At 45.9% G+C, this 14,053-nt stretch overlaps 1 protein-coding gene across 4 annotated transcripts in view; it reads left to right on the forward strand.

The window, feature by feature from the left end:
* The window catches only part of LOC139385686 (chloride channel protein 2-like), a 186,469-nt gene that overhangs the window by 33,209 nt on the left and 139,207 nt on the right, over positions 1-14,053 (forward strand). The gene's annotated exons all lie outside the window — the stretch shown is intronic.

The following is a 14,053-nucleotide window of genomic DNA, read 5'->3' on the forward strand; positions in this document are numbered from 1 at the left end:
CCACAAAACAACTAACTCCATTACCACAGATACAGTAGGTATTGGCAAGTGACTTGGAAATAACTTTAGTCCTGTTCTTTGAAGCCAGTCTCATTTATGTAATTTGTGTATATGAAATATCAAACTGTCGCCACAACAAAACACTGGGTTAGTTCACTTTTTTGGTGACATAACCCAGGAGGGATTTTATAATGTCCTATATTTGAGAGTCATCAAGCGGCTGCTGGGACCAGACACCCTTTGATCAGTATCAGCCAGTATTAGTTACCAGAACCATGTAGGCTACTGTATTATAACGTGTTTTTTACGAGTCGAGGCAGCTATGAACGGTACAGAAGTGTGTGTGTGTGTGTGTGTGTGTGTGTGTGTGTGTGTGTGTGTAGCATGTCAAAAGACTGTGTGTATGGCAGACAGCATGAGGTAGTCTTGGGGTGTGTGTTCTCGTGTTCAGCATTAAGGTTGTGTGATAAGATTTAGATTAGGTCTGTGACATTACGGTAATCTCTGAAACTGATGACAATCTCTAGAAGTGTTTTTAAAGTCTAGTATCCAGCATTGAGTTGTCTCTCTTACGTAATGTGTGTGTGTGTGTGTGTGTGTGTGTGTGTGTGCAGAGGCACCATGCTGCTGGAGTCAAATGTCATGTTATCGTTAGCTGCATGAGTGACCACAGCTGGTGAACTCTGACCCCCAGGCCAACCCCCACAGTTGCCCTTTAGAACAGCTGTAGCACTGATCTAAACCTTCACCATTATAAGTGGAGCCCCTAAAGTGGCCCTAGGTCAATGTCTAGGTAACTTCATCCTTCTCCACTGCCTGCAGCTGGAGGCCTGTCTGGGCCCTGCTTTAAAACGGTTCAAATGCGTCCTCTTGTCTCTGTAGTAATCACTGATCTGATTGGATATGTGAAACCTGTTGTTGAACCTTTACTACCACCTACTGTTTTCCATTGTGTTAGATCAGGGTGGGGTTCAAGGAAGAGAGGAGGGTGGAAGGGATTTTTATAGTATAGGAATGGAACATGGCCCAGAAACAGGAGGGTTGCCAGATCAGCAATTGATTTGGGTTGCCAGGTGTGTTAGTGTAGATTGTCTTGGTCGCCAGGTGTAGATCCCCCTGGCTTTGGTGTGCGGTCCTGAGAGGATATGAGACGAGAGCTGATCTTATTGACCACCTGGGGAGAGTTTTGGTCAGCTGCACTTCCCTGTGGACTGGACACACACACACACACAGTTTAACCGTCAGATCCCTTCCCAGGCTCTGTGTATCCCAGCGATGTGCCAGTCTAATAAACAACAGCTTTCTCTGAGCTGAGTGATTTAGCCTGTGTTAGGAGATGAACTTCCTTAGCTTTATCACGAGAGATGAGATTTGAGTATTCATCCACATCATGAATGTGATCTTCGTCATTCCTTGTACCATCATCCCATCATCATTGTCTTTTCATCATTCAGACTTCCTCTATCACTACTCTGTCCAGTGGCTGCAGACTGCAGTGTGTTTGAGTTGTACACTTGGTTGAGTTAATCTAATTTCTTGTGATAAAGCTGAGAAGTTAATCTCCTAAAACAGCCTAAAAGTCACTCCCAGTGTGTGTGGACGTGTGGCTAGAGTTTCCGCAGACCTTGAGAGGGACCGCAGGCCTTGTGACTGTGTGTTAGAGGCTTTAGATTGTACACGCACACATTATTTGAGTCTTTGTCAGAGGACAATATTGTCAATAGCAGGGAAGTGAGGCACACATTTGTCTGTGCTGCATATCTCTTACTCAGCAATATTGTGAGCGAAGCCAGCTCTCTAATCCAGTAGAAAAACTCCTCATTCATTTCCTCATAGGCATCAGTTCAGATCTTAGACAACAGCTTTATCTCCCCTAGCCACATACCTCAGCCCTGTGTCTGCTCTATAGTAAGGTTAGAGGGCATTTATTAAGATAATTGCCAAATTGGGTGTCGGGGGGGGGTAGCTGATGGCTGCAAGTTTAGACACACACACACACACACACACACACACACACACACACACACACACACACACACACACACACACACACACACACACACACACACTCGCTACAGTTAATTGGATATTGTCCCAGCCTTTATTCCATTACAGATATTGATACAGGCCTTTCTGCACCTCCTCCTTCTCCTCCTCCTCCTCCTGCTCTCTCTTTTCCATCCCTCCTTCTGTTCCCTCGCTCTCTCCCCGTGTCTGTTCTTTCTCATGCCCCCCTACTCGTCCCCTGTCCTCTTCCCCCTCTCTCAGTAGGTATTGTCACAGCTGTAGGCTCAGTGAGTCACAGATGTCAGTGTTGAGGCTGCTGTGGACAGACTGTCCTGTCCCGTTCTCTACTGCACTGCAACCCCTGTAATACTGACACTCAGCTTTGTGTGTGTGTGTGTAATTCCCTGCTGGTACGGAGTGGTGCCGTGCTGATGCCTTGCCACCCTGCTACAGAGAGCACGTGTGTTAGAGGGGAACAGTGTAGTCCTCTGTGCCCACTGCCCACACCCTCTCAGAGTTCTCAGCTCCAAGGACAGGCCCTTACTTTGTCATATCATTCCTACTCTGTGTTTCTGGCAGGTCAGATTTGATGGCTTGAAAGAACCCCTATTCTGTCCTTTTGTGCAGATGTGAAGAGGAAGAGGGAGCAAAGAAGACTGGGATAGATAAAAGCCCAGTGGGGTGGACAGAGTGAGGGGAGAGCGTGCCAGAAGTGAAGAACGTGCCCAAGCAAATATGGCTTTTCCTAATGAGGCAGAGAGAAGGGGGCACCTGCTGCTAATTCCAATGCTGTCAAGCACACACCTCCACAAGTTTCGTCTGCATCAGTTCCTCAGACAGACAGGCATTCATGGCATGTTCCTCCTCTTCTCTTTCTCTCCTTCCATCTCTCGCTCTCTCGTTCCAGTAATCAGGCAGTGCCAAGCTGCCAGCTGCACATTGGCACAAGTGTCACGTTCAAACCAGTGGCTTCAGTGCCAGGGTGAGACGCCAGGACAGGGCAGAGCACTGAGCGCTACCACACTCACCTGGTGTGTGTGTGTGTGTTTGTAGTGTAGGTGAAGGATCTATTTTCCTTTGTGTATTGTAGTGCGGTTGACAGTGGTGAGGCAGCAGGGCTGTACAGGGAGGGAACGATACGACGGGGGTCGGTACGACAGGGAATGGCATGACGATTCTGTCTGTGGGACTAGTGTTGCACGGTATACCAAAACGTTGGTACTTTTTCGATACTAGAACATGAAAACGATTCGGTACTAGCATTTGTTACTTTTGGTTCTTCTCTAAAATGTGTCTCGCACCATCTAAGGATTGAGAGGATCGAGTCTGTCTAGTAATTTGTTTGAATCTTCTCAAAGGGGCAGTAATAAGCTAGCCAGCTGACACCGCGCAAGCCACTATTTAAGAAGCAAGCGAGAGGAGAGCGAAAATGCCGACAGCATGGCTTCTGCAAAAGAAAACAGCATACCTCCACGCCTGCAGCTCGTTGACAAAACTGGCTGCAGGGGTGAACTATGGGAATAATTAGCTTGCAGAGCAGATGTGGGCAAACCTACTGAAACAACTAAGAAAATGTGTTAACAAGCACTACAGTGCAAGGGAGGTTTAGTTCCAAAACAGCATAACTATTTAGCATGTGACATTTGCATTGTAATGTTATTCTACTAGCCTACATGAACATACTGTGCCTTCAGAAAGTATTTAGAACCCTTGACTTTTTCCACATTTTGTAACATTACAGCCTTATTCTAAAATGGATTAAATCATTTTTCCCCTCCTCGATCTACACACAAAACCCCACAATGTCAAAACAAAAACAAGTTGTTATAAAAATTAAAAATAAATGGAAATATCACATTTATAGAAGCATTCAGACACTTAACTCTGTACTTAGTGGAAGCACCTTTGGCAGCGATTACAGCCTCAATTCTTCTTGGGTATGACGCTACAAGCTGGGAACACCTGTATTTGGGGAGTTTCTCCCATTCTTCTCTGCAGATCCTCTCAAGCTCTGTCAGGTTGGATGGGGAGCGTTGCTGCTCAGCTATTTTCAGGTCTCTCCAGAGATGTTCAATCTGGTTCAAGTCCGGGCTCTGGCTGGGCCACTCAAGGACATTGAGACATGTCCCGAAGCCACTCCAGTGTTGTCTTGACTGTGTGCTTAGAGTTGTTGTCCTGTTGGAAGGTGAACCTTCACCTCAGTCTGAGGTCCTGAGCTCTCTGGAGCAGGTTTTCATCAAGAATCTTTCTTTACTTTGCTACTTTAATTTTTCCCTTGATCCTGACTAGTCTCCCAGTCCCTGCCGCTGAAAAACATATCCGCAGCATGATGCTGCCACCACCATGCTTCACCGTAGGGATAGTGCCAGGTTTCCTCCAGACGTGACACTTGGCATTCAGGCCAAAGAGTTTAATCTTGGTTTCATCAGACCAGAGAATCTTGTTTCTCATGGTCTGAGAGTCTTTAGGTGCCTTTTGGCAAACTCCAAGCAGGCTGTCATGTGCTTTTTACTGAAAAGGGGCTTCTGTCTGTCCACTCTACTATAAAGGCCTGATTTGTGGAGTGCTGCAGAGATGATTGTCCATCTGGAAGGCTCTCCCATCTCCAAAGAGGAACTCTGGAGCTCTGTCAGAGTGACCATTGAGTTCTTAGTCACCTCCTTGACCAAGGCCCCTCTCCCCCGATTGCTCAGTTCAGCTGGGCGGCCAGCTCTAGGAAGCTCTAGTCTTGGTGGTTCAAAATTTCTTCCATTTAAGAATGACGGAGGCCACTGTGTTCTTGGACCTTCAATGCTGCATAATTATTATGGTACCCTTCCCCAGATCTGTGCCTTGACACAATCCTGTCTCGGAGCTCTATGGACAATTCCTTCGACCTCATGGCTTAGTTTTTGCTCTGACATGCACTGTCAACTGTGGGACCTTATATAGACAGGTGTGTTTCTTTCCAAATCTTGTTCAATCAATTTAATTTACCACAGGTGGAAGCCAATAAAGTTGTAGAAACATCTCAAGGATGGTCAATGGAAACAGGATGCACGTGAGGTCAATTTTGAGTCTCATAGCAAAGGGTCTGAATACTTATTTAACTAAGGTATTTCTGTTTTTATTTTTTATACATTTGCAAAAAATTCTAAACCAGTTTTTGCTTTGTCATTATGTGGTATTGTGTATGTGTAGATTTAGACTTCCAGCGCCGAGAGAGATGGCCGCCTCGCTTCGCGTTCCTAGGAAACTATGCAGTTTTTTGTTTTTTTACGTGTTATTTCTTACATTGGTACCCCAGGTCATCTTAGGTTTCATTACATACAGTCGGGAAGAACTACTGAATATAAGAGCAACGTCAACTCACCATCAGTACGACCAAGAATATGACTTTCCCGAAGCGGAAAGCCTTTCACCCAGGACAACGGATTGGATCCCAGCCTGCGACCCAAAAAAAAAGACGTCGTAAAAGAGGGAAACGAATCGGTCTTCTGGTCAGACTCCGGAGACGGGCACATCGCGCACCACTCCCTAGCATACTTCTCGCCAATGTCCAGTCTCTTGACAACAAGGTTGATGAAATCCGAGCAAGGGTAGCATTCCAGAGGGACATCAGAGACTGTAATGTTCTTTGCTTCACGGAAACATGGCTCACTCGAGAGACGCTAACGGAGTCGGTGCAGCCAGCTGGTTTCTCCCTGCATCGCGCCGACAGAAACAAACATCTTTCTGGTAAGAAGAGGGGCGGGGGTGTATGCCTTATGGTTAACGAGACGTGGTGTGGTCACAACAACATACAGAAACTCAAGTCCTTCTGTTCACCTGATTTAGAATTCCTCACAATCAAATGTCGACCGCATTATCTACCAAGGGAATTCTCTTCGATTATAATCACAGCCGTATATATTCCCCCCCAAGCAGACACATCGATGACTCTGAACAAACTTTATTTGACTTTGCAAACTGGAATCCACATATCCTGAGGCTGCATTCATTGTAGCTGGGGATTTTAACAAGGCTAATCTGAAAACAAGACTAAATTCCCTAAATTGTATCAGCATATTGATTGCGCAACCAGGGCTGGTAAAACCTTGGATCATTGCTATTCTATTTTCCGCAACGCATATAAGGCCCTCCCCCGCCCTCCTTTCGGAAAAGCTGACCACGACTCCATTTTGTTGCTCCCTGCCTACAGACAGAAGCTAAAACAAGAAGCTCCCGCGCTGAGGTCTGTTCAACGCTGGTCCGACCAAACTGATTCCACGCTCCAAGACTGCTTCCATCACGTGGACTGGGATATGTTCCGAACAACAACATTGACGAATACGCTGATTCAGTGTGCGAGTTCATTAGAACGTCCATTGAAGATGTCGTTCCCATAGCAACGATTAAAACATTCCCAAACCAGAAACCGTGGATTGATGGCAGCATTCGCATGAAACTGAAAGCGCGAACCACTGCTTTTAATCAGGGCAACGTGACCGGAAACATGACCGAATACAAACAGTGTAACTATTCCCTCAACAAGGCAATGAAACAAGCTGAGCGTCAGTATAGAGACAAAGTAGAGTCGCAATTCAACGGCTCAGACACAAGAGGTATGTGGCAGGGTCTACAGTCAATCACGGATTACAAAAAGAAAACCAGCCCCGTCACGGACCAGGATGTCTTGATCCCAGGCAGACTAAATAACTTTTTTGCCCGCTTTGAAGACAATAACAGTGCCACTGACACAGCCCGCAACCAAAACATGCGGACTCTCCTTCACTGCAGCGGACGTGAGTAAAACATTTAAACGTGTTAACCCTCGCAAGGCTGCAGGCCCAGACGGCATCCCTAGCCGCGCCCTCAGAGCATGCGCAGACCAGCTGGCTGGTGTGTTTACGGACATATTCAATCAATCCTTATCCCAGTCTGCTGTTCCCACATGCTTCAAGAGGGCCACCATTGTTCCTGTTCCCAAGAAAGCTAAGGTAACTGAGCTAAACGACTAATTCCGTCATCATGAAGTGCTTTGAGAGACTAGTCAAGGACCATATCACCTCCACCCCACCTGACACCCTAGACCTACTCCAATTTGCTTACCGCCCAAATAGGTCCACAGACGATGCAATCTCAACAACACTGCACACTGCCTTAACCCATCTGGACAAGAGGAATACCTATGTGAGAATGATGTTCATCGACTACAGCTCAGCATTTAACACCATAGTACCCTCCAAACTCGTCATCAAGCTTGAGACCCTGGGTCTCGATCCCACCCTGTGCAACTGGGTACTGGACTTCCTGATGGGCCGCCCCCAGGTGGTGAGAGTAGGTCTCCACATCTCCACCCCGCTGATCCTCAACACCGGGGCCCCACAAGGGTGCGTTCTGAGCCCTCTCCTGTACTCCCTGTTCACCCACGACTGCGTGGCCACGCACGCCTCCAACTCAACCATCAAGTTTGCGGACGACACTACAGTGGTAGGCTTGATTACCAACAACGACGAGCCGGCCTACAGAGAGGAGGTGAGGGCCCTCGGAGTGTGGTGTCAGGAAAATAACCTCACACTCAACGTCAACAAAACTAAGGAGATGATTGTGGACTTCAGGAAACAGCAGAGGGAACACCCCCCTATCCACATCGATGGGACAGTAGTGGAGAGGGTAGTAAGTTTTAAGTTCCTCGGCATACACATCACAGACAAACTGAATTGGTCCACCCACACAGACAGCATCGTGAAGAAGGCGCAGCAGCGCCTCTTCAACCTCAGGAGGCTGAAGAAATTCGGCTTGTCACCAAAAGCACTCACAAACTTCTACAGATGCACAATCGAGAGCATCCTGTCGGGCTGTATCACCGCCTGGTACGGCAACTGCTCCGCCCTCAACCGTAAGGCTCTCCAGAGGGTAGTGAGGTCTGCACAACGCATCACCGGGGGCAAACTACCTGCCCTCCAGGACACCTACACCACCCGATGTTACAGGAAGGCCATAAAGATCATCAAGGACATCAACCACCCGTGCCACTGCCTGTTCACCCCGCTATCATCCAGAAGGCGAGGTCAGTACAGGTGCATCAAAGCTGGGACCGAGAGACTGAAAAACAGCTTCTATCTCAAGGCCATCAGACTGTTAAACAGCCACCACTAACATTGAGTGGCTGCTGTCAACACACTGACTCAACTCCAGCCACGTTAATAATGGGAATTGATGGAAATTGATGGAAAATATATCACTAGCCACTTTAAACAATGCCACTTAATATATGTTTACATAACCTACATTACTCATCTCATGTGTATATGAATATACTGTACTCTATCATCTACTGCATCTTTATGTAATACATGTATCACTAGCCACTTTAAACTATGCCACTTTGTTTACATACCCTACATTACTCATCTCATATGTATATACTGTACTCAATACCATCTACTGCATCTTGCCTATGCCGCTCTGTACCATCACTCATTCATATATCTTTATGTACATATTCTTTATCCCTTTACACTTGTGTGTATAAGGTAGCTGTTGTGAAATTGTTAGGTTAGATTACTCGTTGGTTATTACTGCATTGTCGGAACTAGAAGCACAAGCATTTCGCTACACTCGCATACTTGTATGCTTGTATGCTCAGTCAGATTATATGCAACACAAGACACACTAGATAATATCTAGTAATATCATCAACCATGTGGAGTTGACTAGTGATTATGATTGATTGTTTTTTATAAGATAAGTTTAATGCTAGCTAGCAACTTACCTTGGCTTACTGCATTCGCGTAACAGGCAGTCTCCTTGTGGAGTGCACCGAGAGAGAGGCAGGTCGTTATTGCGTTGGACTAGTTAACTGTAAGGTTGCAAGATTGGATCCCCCGAGCTGACAAGGTGAAAATCTGTCGTTCTGTCCCTGAACAAGGCAGTTAACCCACCGTTCCTAGGCCGTCTTTGAAAATAAGAATGTGTTCTTAACTGACTTGCCTAGTTAAATAAAGGTATAAATAAAAAATAATAATAAAAAATACATATACATTTTTTAAATCGGCAAATCGGCGCCCAAAAATACCGATTTCCGATTGTTATGAAAACTTGAAATCGGCCCTAATTTATCGACCATTCCGATTAATCGGTCGACCTCTAATCAACATATTGTTCAATGTTTAAACATTCTGTGACTAGATAATACACTTTCTTTTTTTTGCCATGGTATCGCTTTGGTATTGAGTATCGTTTTGGTATTGAGTATCATTTTGGTATTGAGTATCGTTTTGGTATTGAGTATCGTTTTGGTATTGAGTATCGTTTTGTTATTGAGTATCATTTTGGTATTGAGTATCGTTTTGGTATTGAATATCGTTTCGGTATTGAGTATCATTTTGGTATTGAGTATCATTTTGGTATTGGATATCATTTTGGTATTGAGTATCGTTTTGGTATTGACTATCGTTTCGGTATTGAGTATCATTTTGGTATTGAGTATCATTTTCGTATTGGATATCATTTTGGTATTGAGTATCGTTTTGGTATTGAATATCGTTTCGGTATTGAGTATTGTTTCGGTATTGAGTATCGTTTCGGTATTGAGTATCGTTTCGGTATGAAGTAGCTGCACTCTGGTAGTTAGCAGACCCCTAGCAGCCCAATGGGCAGGTGTAAGACTTACATCATTAATCACTGATGTCCCAGTGTTAACACAGCTGCGCTCTTTCACTCTCCCTCCCTCCCTCCCTCCCTCCATCCCACTCATCCCTCTCTCCTCTATCCTCCCTCTCTCCTTCCTCCCTCCCCATCCTCCCTCTCTCCCGCCTCTCTTTCCTTTCTAATTGCCACATTTACATTTCGCTCACACAGCAGAAGTTCTGTACATTCTGCCAACTGCTCCAAACTCTCTCTCTACACGTCTCTTCCCTCCCTTCTGTCTTCCCCTTTTCCTTTCTAGTCCCATCCATCTATCAACCTGCCTGTTTTCACCCATACCTCCTGTTGAGCTTTCTCTCTCTCTCCCTCCTGTCTGCCCTTCCTCTGCACCGCTCTTCCTTCCCTCACCACTGTTTTCACACACTAACCTCCTGTCATGCTATCCCTCCTCCCACTCTCTTCCTTCTCTCCCTCTCTTTTTTTCTGTCCACCCCTCTTGTCTTGTCTGTTTGTCCTGCTCTGTACCCATGTTGATGTGGCACACATAGAGGGGCCCTTGGGTTGGCATGGTACCCTGGCACATGCTCCTAAACCTTCATTACAGCCCCCTGCGTTCTCCCCTTCCAATGAACACCTCTTCATTTACAGTACCTCTTCCTATCATCCATATTTTATTTCTCTCAATGTATCCCCCCTCTCTCAATGTACCCCCCTTTCCCTCAATGTACCCCCCTCTCTCAATGTACCCCCCTTTCCCTCAATGTACCCCCCTCTCTCAATGTACCCCCCTCTCTCAATGTACCCCCCCTCTCCCTCAATGTACCCCCCCTCTCTCAATGTACCCCCCTCCCTCAATGTACCACCCTCTCACTCAATGTATCCTCCCCCTCTCCCTCAATGTACTCTCCCTCAATGTACCCCCCCTCTCTCAATGTACCCCCCTCCCTCAATGTACCACCCTCTCACTCAATGTATCCTCCCCCTCTCCCTCAATGTACTCTCCCTCAATGTACCCCCTCTCTCTCAATGTACCCCCCCCTCTCCCTCAATGTACCCCCCTCCCTCAATGTACCCCCTTCTCACTCAATGTACCCCCCCCCTCTCTCTCTCTCTCTCAATGTTCCCCCTCTCTCTCAATGTACCCCCCCCTCTCTCAATATACCCCCCCTGTCTCTCAATGTACCCCGTCTCTCAATGTCCCCCCTCTCTCTCAATGTACCCCCCCCCCTCTCTCTCTCTCTCTCTCTCTCTCAATGTTCCCCCTCTCTCTCAATGTACCCCCCCCCTCTCTCAATATACCCCCCCCGTCTCTCAATGTCTCTCTCTCTCAATGTACCCCCCTCTCTTTCGATGTACCCCTCTCTCTCTCTCTCTCTCTCTCTCTCAATGTACCCCCCCCTCTCTCTCTCAATGTACCCCCCCTCTCTCTCTTTCTTTCTACCTCATTCCCATGATAACATAGTGATCTTTTTGTATGGGTTCGGAGCTTGGTCGTTCGACACTGACTCAGTCTAGAGTGGGCTTTCGCTCCCCTTTTCACTATCCTCTCTTTCTCACTATTTCTGTTATTCCTTAGCTCACATGCTCTACAGAATCTCATATTTTATTATTCTATGTTTGCTTGCTCGCCATCTTTTTTTTCTCTCCCTCTCCTAGACTCATGCACCCCCACCCCCACCCCCACACACTGTAACAGCAGGAAAATGTGTTCTACTCCCTGGGAAATCCTCTACCTGTTATTGTGCAGTTGTATGTTATGTTAAGGAAGGTCGCTGATAGAGGAAAACACACATCTCAGACTCTCTTTCAGACTCACTTTACCTTCTCTCTTTCAATAGCCTGCATTTTTCTCGACTCTCTCTCTCCCAGATGAAAGAGAGCACACACTTATCGCTCACGTTGTCTCTTCAATCTTCTGTTCACTCACACAGTCTCACACTCATTTGCTGCAGTAAGCGATAGCGTGCTGGGTCAGTGCTGTGCTTGGTCTTTTAGGGTTGACCAGTTGAACCACGGCCAGCTCATTAGGTGCCCGCTGTGTGTGTGTGTTTAGGTCTCCAGTGCTGGCCCTGCATCCTAAGCCCCTCATTTGGGACCCCTCACTGGCACTGCCAGCCTTGTGCTGTTGGCACGTACCACACAGAGTTGCATGCAATGCAACACACACACATACCAAAGGGGTTAGTTAAGGCCATAGTGGCCTCACTGTACTTCTGTCAGTAACTTGACATACAGGGATGCAGGACTGGGACAAGACTGGGACAAGCCTCAGAGAATAATATCGATGTATACGCTGATTCGGTGAGTGAGTTTATCAGGAAGTGCATTGGAGATGTTGTACCTACTGTGACTATTAAAACCTACCCTAACCAGAAACCGTGGATAGATGGCAGCATTCACGCAAAACTGCATCACTGCCTGATACGGCAACTGTACCGCCAACAATCACAAGGCTCTCCAGAGTGTGGTGCGGTCTGCACAACGCATCACCGGGGGCAAACTACCTGCCCTCCAGGATACCTACAGTACCCGATGTCACAGGAAGGCCAAAAAGAGCATCAAGAACAACAACCACCGAGCCACTGCCTGTTCACCCCGCTATCATCCAGAAGGCGAGGTCAGTACAGGTGCATCAAAGCAGGGACAGAGAGACTGAAAAACAGCTTCTACCTCAAGGCCATCAGACTGTTAAACAGCCATCACTATCACAGAAAGGCTGCTGCCTACATACAGACTTGAAATCATTGGCCACTTTAATAAATGGATCACTAGTCACTTTAATAAGGCCACTTTAATAATGTTTACATATCTTGCATTACTCATCCCTTATGTTTATAATGTATTTTATACCATCTATTGCATCTTGCCTATTCCACTCTGTTATTGCTCATCCATATATTTATATATTCTTATTCCATTCCTTTACTTAGATGTGTGTGTATTAGGTAGTTGTTGTTAGATTACTTGTTGATATTGCTGCACTGTCGGAACTAGAAGCACAAACATTTCGCTACACTTGCAATAACATCTGCTAACCATGTGCATGTGACCAATAAAATTCGATTTGATTTGTGTAGAACATGGCTGGTAGCTCTTGGGTGGAGAGATAAAGAGATTGTATCTCACCACAGCAGGTCAGGAACAAAGAGAAGAGACAATGATTCTGAGACCCCTTTATATAATCTGAGTTGTTAAACATTATTTACCAGTATGCAAGAGACTATAGTTAAGTTACAGGAATAGGTTGTCTGTTGTCTGTCAAAAGCAAATAGACTTCATATCATTGTAAAATGAACAATACATTATACAAGGCATAAGCTTAAATAACAAGGCAATACTGACTGTAAGTATCTAAGCATGAGCAGAGCTGGACACAAGGAATCCGTGGCTTGTGCCATGGCTCATAGCTCTTGGAGGAGAGAGAGAAAGAGTGTATCTCACCTTAGCAGGTCAGGAACAAAGAGAAAGACATTGAACCTGAGACCCCTTTATAACATCTGAGTTGTTTGGATTCAAAATCTTGAGTTGTTGACCAATAGGATTGCTGTTGAGTTAACCTCCAATCAGACATCAGACCTACAGTATGTTATCACAACAGAACCTCTGCTAACCAGAGGTGTGACAGAACGGGGGATGGAGAGAGCAATACAGAGAAGGCTGAATTCCTGAGAATACAATAAACTCTGTTGCATACAGTTGAGTCACTTTGGGGGCTGGGGCGCCCTACAGCGGTGGAGGTGGGGATAAAAATAGGCCTCTCTATGGCTGCCTGGGACAACAGACAATTTTATCCTCGTCTTTTCCTCTCGGCGTCTCTATGGCCACATCTTAAAAGACTGTTATGGTCTCCTCTGAGCTGTCAGGACATGACAGACAGATGAAGGCTAGTGTCTGTGGTGGAATCAACCGCTCAGTTGTCCACTCAGGGTCAGAGTTCAGAGGTCACAGAGAGCAGCAAAGTCACACTCCTATTGACCCTGTTTGATTTGGTTGTTTGTGTTTGGTCAGGGATCAGTGTTCGTCTGATCCTTGTCAGACACTTGTTTGTCAGGTGAAGATAAGCTTCCATCAACCTGTGTTCATGTCTTATAATTTTCTTATTCATATCTATATCTTCTTCAAATCTATATACATTTCTTACTGCCTCTGCCACTGTCCTGTGTCTCAAACATTGTTTGGACACAATGAGGCTTGGGCAGTATCCAGATTGGTTCCTTACCGACTTTGTGCCATACCAGGATATTCAGTAATATGGTACAGATCACAAGGGGTGCTGTTTTCAAACCCCACTGAAATAAGTTATCCAAAGGTTAGCAATGCTAACAAGTACATGTAAAATCCCATAGAGAATTCTAACTAAATGCTAACAAGCGCATTGCGAACATTTTGTACAGTTTCTGACCTAAACTATACAGGTAACTCAAAAATGCTACTC

Source organism: Oncorhynchus clarkii, chromosome 27 (assembly GCF_045791955.1).
Source record: "Oncorhynchus clarkii lewisi isolate Uvic-CL-2024 chromosome 27, UVic_Ocla_1.0, whole genome shotgun sequence".
Taxonomy (NCBI): domain Eukaryota; kingdom Metazoa; phylum Chordata; class Actinopteri; order Salmoniformes; family Salmonidae; genus Oncorhynchus; species Oncorhynchus clarkii.